Source organism: Herpailurus yagouaroundi, unplaced genomic scaffold (assembly GCF_014898765.1).
Source record: "Herpailurus yagouaroundi ecotype Mexico unplaced genomic scaffold, PumYag 188, whole genome shotgun sequence".
Lineage (NCBI taxonomy): Eukaryota > Metazoa > Chordata > Mammalia > Carnivora > Felidae > Herpailurus > Herpailurus yagouaroundi.
In genome coordinates, this window is record NW_024412419.1 from 1493585 (window position 1) to 1501904 (window position 8320).

General features: G+C 41.8%; 1 protein-coding gene across 1 annotated transcript in view; it reads right to left on the minus strand.

Moving 5' to 3' along the window:
* MYT1L (myelin transcription factor 1 like) overlaps nt 1–7581 on the minus strand; it is a 442535-nt gene extending 434954 nt beyond the window's left edge. The window contains exon 1 of the mRNA XM_040496904.1: nt 7378–7581. The gene's annotated coding sequence lies outside the window, so the exon portion shown is untranslated. The remainder of the gene's footprint in view (nt 1–7377) is intronic.
* Nucleotides 7582–8320: the final 739 nt, after the last annotated feature.

The following is an 8320-nucleotide window of genomic DNA, read 5'->3' on the forward strand; positions in this document are numbered from 1 at the left end:
TGTACAGATCAATAGAAACTTGAGTTCGGTTTCCACAATCTCCAGTAAGTTGCTGGTTAAATTGGCTAAAATCCCCTTCCCAGCCAGGAAAAATATACACCAGTCAAAACTAATTATGTCTGGGCTTCACCTGAAACCACGTTCGCGGATTTTACTGGCCTGGAGACACTGTTCCGGCAAATATTAATTAAACACCTTGAATAATGGCTGCTGTACATTTCTGAGCACAGGAATCTCTAAACGGGGAATTTTCACTCCAGACCCAGGCACGGGAAGATGGATGGAGCATCCACCCCAAACCAGCAGCAAATGACTGTTCTTTTGTTACTGACCAGGAGGAGTTGAACTTTGCTCCACTTTGGGAAGCAGAGCCACCGCTCTGGAAACAACAAGGAGGACAGGACATATTTACCTGCAGGGACCATCAAAGAGAAACCTGGAGCATCGCAAAACAGAGTGGTCCAGACGCATGATCTGTGGCTGCAGCCCCCGGCCGCTTCGGCTAGGCCGGCGTCTGGCAGGCAGCCGTCCCCACGGCAGCCACCCTGCCTTCCATGTCGGGGACTCACCCAGAAAAGCCCGCACCCCGCTCCACGGCCCCAGAACTCTTGCGGGGCTCCTCAACGCCTACCATTTGTTCCGCGTTCATCCAATCAACTTTCCACTGCACATCTTCCCTCTGCCGGCGCTCAGACGCCGGGCCACTGCTCATCTGTATGCTAATTATTTTGCCACATGGACAAAAGTAATAATGCTTTCAGACAGGAAACTAACAGGCCTGAAGTCGAAGATGGAAATTAATAAGTTGACACCACTAAACGCCGGCCGGGCTGTCGCGCGTGCCGAGCGGGGCTCCCGGGGAGGCCATGGCCGCACAGCACCACCAGCACGCCGCTGACTTACCCTGTGTCGGGCTGCATCCTCTAAGAACTACCAAACATATCCATTTCCCCAAATCCTAGCCCGGGGAGGGGACTTCAGCGCTGTGCTAGGTATTTTTCAAGGGATAGCTGTGGCTTCAACCAGTCATTTCTAACCTTCCTGTTTATGAAGCTTGCAACACAGTCAGACAAGATTGGGGATGCGTGCTGTATGTTTCTTACATTGTACCCACAGGCCCCTAAATCTCCGGAGCAGAATGGGTATCATGTGCAGAGCCGTATTCACTGTAATAGATGGGAACTGTGAATACCAGAGGCAGGCCGGGAACAGTCACCCCGGAGGCAGTGGATCTAAAAACACCCCCCACCTCCCGTCATTGATGTTACGGTGGATTCATGCTGTGGCCGAAGGAGTCTCGCAGAGTCAGCCAGACCTGCAGTGCTTCACATGGTGCGAGTGCCTAGCATCCAAACAAAACAAAAAGAGGTTCCGAAGCCTGTGCTGGACCGCAGAAGGCGAAGAGCAGCCACACAAGAGTTAACTGAACTGAGTCTTCACCGTCCCTGGGGTTGCCAACCACACTGGGTTCTGCCTCACTACCAGCTCCTGTGATCACTTTCTTTTAAAACAAAAGACATAAAACTATCTCTCCAAGAAAGTTCAAACATCATCCATCTCTCGCTATTGCTCGAAGGGAAAAAAAATACCAGAGAAAGTTTGATCCGCAAAGGCAAGACCAGATACGATTTCAAAATACGGAAAGGAACATAGATATATGACTTTCATTAGCATTTTTCCGGTAAAAAAAAAAAGTGCTGATTTTATAGATGGCTTCTTGGGTCAAGCAATAAAGCTTCAGTCCAGCAGTAACCATACCACCGCGCTGTCTGCAGACCTCTGTTATAACACTCACCACTACGAAAGTCCACATTAAATCACAAAGGCTACTTAGCACCTCCCACTCCTCCCCCTGGACGTTAGCCTTGCAGACACAGACTTCTGTTTAATGACAACCCAGCAGCACACAGGTATCTGGGGGCCTGCCCACGATGATGTGATACCGGAGGTCTAGCTCTCTTGGAGAAGGAGCCCATTCTTGGCTCATTTGCACACCAAACCAGGCGATTTTAAGAAGTGCTGTGATCTGTCATCAAATGAGGACTGACAGGTAGGGAGGGAAACAACCGTTTGCTGGGGAGATCAGATGAAATAATTCTAAAGAGCTGGAAGTTGCAACGAGCAGATAAATCATATGCAGCCTTGAAATAGAGAGAAAGCGATACCTTTTCGCAGAAGAGTTGGTGGCCATCGAGAGAGATCCCGTTCCGCAGTCTATTTCTCTACACATGCAGGGCTATTTCTGCTGTGGAGAGCCCATGGCACGTGTTGATCGCGTCTCCCTATACATCCCCGCTCCATCCGCCCCTACCCTCCAGCGCTGTCACTGTCAGCTCACTGTGTAGACGGAGAGTCTGGGGCAGAACTACCACCAGTGATAAACCACTGCAGGCTTTCCACAGAACACAATGCTGACTGTGGCTTCCGTCGGGGTGGGGGTGGGGGGTGGGCAGTGCAGAAGTCTGAAGTTCCCAAGAACACCTTATTCCAGCTTTCAGAGGTGATTCCCCTAAATCCCGAGCCTCTTGCCTGACGTGTTGAGACCAGACACACTGGTTCCTACACAGGCTACTGTTCCCTTCCCACCCAGCCCTGCTGGAAATCACTGCAGTGCGAGAGCTAGAGATGCTTTAGGAGAATATCCTGTACCATTCTGCCTTCTCACAGCACAACACCCCTTTCACTGAGACTAAAATATTTTCCTCCCCCTCCCAACTTTTCCAATAATCACCACGTGGGGAGTAAGGATTTTTTTTTAAAGAGATACATTTTAGGAAAAATTTTTCCAGGAGAACAGCCCGACACAGCAATGCTTATCAGTATTTCTTCACATAATAAATAGGCATTTGTGCGTTCTTCCTACTTTTATAACACCTGGCTTACATTTTCTCTGCCATCTCTGATTACTTCTACAGATACCCTGAGGACTCATTATTATGTCAAAGCTTAAAACAGTTTCATTGTGAAAACAGGCATAGAAAAATCATTGTGTATGCTTGAACAATGCAGGTGTGAAAGAGACACAGAGAGAAGAGAGGGAAGCAAAAACAGACAAACAGGAACAGAGTTACAGAGAGAGGAAGAGGGAGGGGGAGAGGGAGGGGAAAGGGAGGGGGAGAGGGAGGGGGAGAGGGAGGGAGAGGGAGAGGCAGGGAGAGAGAGGGAGGGAGGGAGAGAGAGAGAGAGAGAGAGAGGACAGGACACAAAGCATACTCCAAAATGAAACCATGTTGCATTGAAATACAGCCTACTCATGGAAAATGTATAGCTGCTACCTTAAAATAATCTGATATCAGAAAAATCATACAATAGATTACTACAAAAGTAGAGAGTTTAATATTATTTCTTGTACAAGTTATGATCACTGTAGACAAGATTTCTAATTTGTGGTATGTGCCAATTAAAAAAAATATCCTTTCTTTAAATATCAGCCACACATGATATTTGGATACAATTTACCCCCACCAGTGCAAAATAGAATTTAAAAAATAATTTTATGCACACACACAACTTAAAGTTTGTAATATCTTTTCTCTTTAGTTTAATTTGGAATAAACATAGATCAGTGCCAGGTGTAGGGTTGTGGTAAAGAATGTGGTTTGATGAAACTTAGCTGGCGTGCTGAAAAATATGTTAATCATTTGCAAGTCTTGTTCAAGTTTAGCCTCTGTTACTCCTTTCTAAGGAATGCTACACATATTTTCAAAGAAAACAAAAAGAAGACATTTGTGAAAAGGGCCCTTTTAAAAATTTGGAAGTAATAAAACAAATAATACTATTGCAATGAAATTATGATATGAAGTAATTTGATTATAAGAATTTACCAAAAATAAAGATCTTTCTTTCTGAATCTGCATTCATTTGCTTCCTGGACAGACTTCTGGTGGGACTTTGTGTCAAGGCAGACTTTATGGCTAGGTAGTAGATGCAGTTGAAAACCTGGTTATTGATTGGAATTGTAGCCCTGAACTCAAGGGGACAGCCAGATGGGCCACACTTCAATGTCAGGGCAGGGCGGTCTTTACCGAAAAGAGCCTTGCTAATCCCTCTTAGTACACTAAGTGGGTTTCTTGATATAAAATATTTAAGGGTAATTAAAATGTTAAGTTGTTTGAAGTTAAAAAGATAGCCATTAAAATATGAAATAAGTAAACAAAGTATTTTAGGTGATATACTGTGTTTCTTAAACAATATCTCTCCCTCAAATTAGATTATCTTACAGGTAGAGTTGGAAATCTACCCATATGACTCTGAAAACATTATTTAGGCAACAGAATAATTTTTTCACAGAGGACTGGTTTGGATTTTTAAATCACACATGTGAGGTGTTTCTAAAAGCAAATCAACAAATAGTCATATTAGTGACTCTAAATTTCAAGTATAGTTTTAACGAATAGAGAAACTTTAAAAAACCTTGAAGTTGCAAAAATAAGTTATTTCTCCTCCCTAATGTATTGAAAATTGGCATAGAAAACAGACATAAAACATCAGCTGCATTCAGTAGTAAGCCATGAAACATAAATATTTTCAAGACAGTAAAAAATAAATAAGCTACGTGAAAACACATCAGGAACAATGAAAACCATAAACTGAAGAGGCTCCTTTTCTAAAAATGCTCACATTTTCCTAAAATCATGCTTGTGCTGTTTTTATAACCCAAAAGGAAATTAGGTGCTTTCATTCCTTCAGGGATTTTGGTACATCACACATCCACGGTCACAAATTATTGGGCCTTCAACTTTGATGTCAGCTTCACATGTATGAAATCAGCCTAAGTTTTACTGGAGGATGCAAGTTTAGCTCAAGAGACGTTGAAATTTATGTTTTACGTGCACTTATTTATTGCCTTACAGGTTCATCTTGATAATCCTAGTTCATGGTTCCGAAAACAAAATTTTATCAATTATTACATAAATTTCTATTACAAAAATATTTTCCACTTGAAAAAACATGTCTACCTAGTGTTTATAGTTTTTCCACTCACAGTTGTACATATGCACGTAATTCTAATGAAATCATGTTTGGTGATTTGGAAAGTAGGGTAAAATTTTTATGTGCAAAATAAAATACTGAGATTGCATATCCTTTCTGCCACCATCTTCAGAACACCCAATTGTGACCGTAAAGGCTGCTCCTGCTTCTTCCTCAAGGAGCACAATCATTAAGGTGATGAAAGTAAGCCATTTTCACATTGCCAGTAAACTAGTAGGAAGTCAGTCACCGCTGAATGTAATTGCTATCAGCAGCGGACAGCTCCCGGTGCTGAAAGGGAAAGGGAGAGGAGCCTTGCTCACAATAGCTCACTCAACCAGGCTTTGAAAAATCACAGCAAAACTGAATGAGGTGGCAAAGTGCTCAGGCTGAATAGCACTGTCTACAGAACAATGGCAGCCAGCTCCAAATCCCACTATAATCACATTAATGAGATTAATCAGTGAATTAGCAGCAGTCAAATGTCAGGGAGGCAAGGAAGAATCCAACCAAGATTGGTAATTAACTTTTTTTGGGGGGGGGGAGGGAAAAATCAACTATGCTACCTCCTAGGTTTCTCAGAAGTTGACAATTCTGCTTTACAAATCTGAAGGCTACATGTACTGATCAAAAGGCAACAGCATAACCCTTCATCTTATAATATAGATGCAGGTATCACGCTACTGTGCCTTAACTACAGTCCCCTGAGAAAAGTGATGTCACTTTAAATAATCCTCACAAACTATCAGGCTTTTGTTGTTTTGAACTTTCTAAGTGTGAAATTAATATTTAAAATGAAATCATTTCTCTAATACTCAAGCTAAAATATATTTAAAAAATGGCTGATTTAAAAAGGAGGGATTATATAACAGCCGCTAGTGCTTATGAGTAGTCCGTGCTACTGTAGCAAGAGTTTTAAAAGAAGTGCCATCAAGTAAAAAACTCTCTTACAAACACATCAGCCATGGTCTATTGTCTCTAATACAGAAAATATGTAACCACAGTTCAACTTTAAGGAGAACTTTAACCAATGAACTTATTGTACTCAAGATCATAGAATAATACACTTTCTTCCACATCAATTAGAAAAAATAAACTTCCATTTTTCAGGAATGTGTCACTTGGTAGTGCATGTAATATACAATCAACACTTTGTATTCAAAGTTCTTGAGAGGTGAAAACTTACAGGAATGCAATGGAACTGTTTTTCAAAAAGGAATACTGTGCAAACCATTTTTTTTTAAAGGTGATCACATTTTTATCTGTATCAGTTAGAAAGCAACATAACTTTTATGAACTTGAACAATTAGAAAGACTCCCTTATGCCTATAAGGGTGGTGGTAGGGTGCTTTTCTCTATGAAGTTAATTTTGTGCAGTAAAATGCACTTAAGCCAAAAAGCTCCTATAAAAATATTTTTATCCTAAGTAAATAAATAACTTAAAAATTCTATACATTATATAGTGTTAGTAACATAAAAAATTGTCATGGTTAGTTTCGTACTAACTTCAAAATCAGTGCTCTATATTTTGAATAAATAACTATCATGTGAATATTTGCATATATATTTATTTCTTTATTGTGACCTATCTTGAAATTAAAGTGTGCAGTTTGAACGTCCAGTTTATTAATTTAAGTTGCTTTAGAAGACATATTTCTGTTATAATTGAAATAATGTTTCATCATTATGAACTTCAAACATTCAGGCTATAGTTAAAAATCTTTGAGTTTCTGAGTTTAAACAATATAAGCCAACTTTCTTACCATCTAGGCAAATGTAACATCACAGCAAGGACATCTCATGTTTTAACAGCCTCTGTAAAAATGCTGTGCTTTATTTGCAATGTAAAGTAACCCAGTAAAGTCTCTGTTAAGTTCTGGCTTCAGTGCCCGCAAATCCTCCAAGGATCATCATGCAGCAAGTTTGTTTGTTTGTTTTTTTTTAAATAAACAACACCACAGTTAAGGCATGCATCTCAATACCCATTTTGCCGTAAAGAGAGACTTCTGTGGATTACGCACTCTCTAGACCTGGAACATTGCAGCTCCCAGCCATGCTGTAAAAATAACTTTAAAAAGGAGCAAACAATGGGCACTGCAGCATGAGGCTCCGGACCACGGAAACACGTCCGCTGTCCACCGAGTCCACAGAATTCACCTAACGAAGACCACATACCTCACAACATGACCACAGCCGCTCACAAGTTCAAGACAAACTCACTGCTGGTAACTGTGCTGGCTCAACAGACACCCAAAGAAAAGAAAACCCCTTTCCACCACCGGTCTGAAAGGAAGAGAGGAATATGCCTACCACCGAGATGCAGAAAAGGTTGCTTTTTGTCTCCAGTGAATATTGACATCATAACCCATAGTCCAGGGAATAAAGCATAAAATGAAATACACCCACCAACAATAAGTAAAAAAATCAGGGGGCTTCAAGAAGACTGCGAGGAAAGCTCTCTCACTGCTTAGTGTGCGGTAGCTTAGGGAAAAAATGTCGCCCGGGCAGGACTGACAAATGCAGTGCGATCGGCTCGCAGGCCTGAGGGATCTGTTTCACTTCCACATGCGTCCCCTGATGCACACACTCCCACTCATGCTCTCGATATGCTTTTTTTTCCTCCACATTTTTTTTTTCACGAGCTCCAAATCCCCGGCATATGACCTTCTGTTAAATAGATAAAAAAAAAAATTGCTTATCAGTCATGCAAATGAGGCTGAATTCATTTTCCACAACAGATGGCCTCATAGATAATGATGATGGAAGAGAGAAAATTGAATGTCTCTCACAAGGTGGCCATGGCAACCGAGAGCAGAATAATATCAATAATAAGCTCACTGCATAATAAGGTTGTCAATCCCACAAATCAAAGTCTCCAGCTAAATCAGGTGTACCACCCCAGCTAGTTACCAGGTAAACACACACACACACACACACACACACACACACACACACACTGCAGTTTGCACTGACCATGAAGAAAACTAGAATTTCAAGGCATGCTGTGGAAATGCTCGCGCGCGCGCGCGCGTGTGTGTGTGTGTGTGTGTGTGTGTGATCGGAGGGGGGTGGTTTGGTAATGGAATGACAATGTGACATATCTTTTCTTTATTTTCGTTTCATTATCTTTTCTGTAGTGGACTTGCTTTCGGGAAGGATGTTTAAATAGCCATGTTGAAATTTGGAATGTGGAATCTCCCGCCTCCTCCTCCCCCACTCTCCCTGTCTGATGTGCTGTCCTGCATTGATGCAGTAGCAGCTTGCTTCAGGCTTCCACCTTGGCTCCCAGGGGGACATCCTGCAAAATGAATCAGCAGCCATCCTGAGCAGGCTGATTAAAATGAAAATG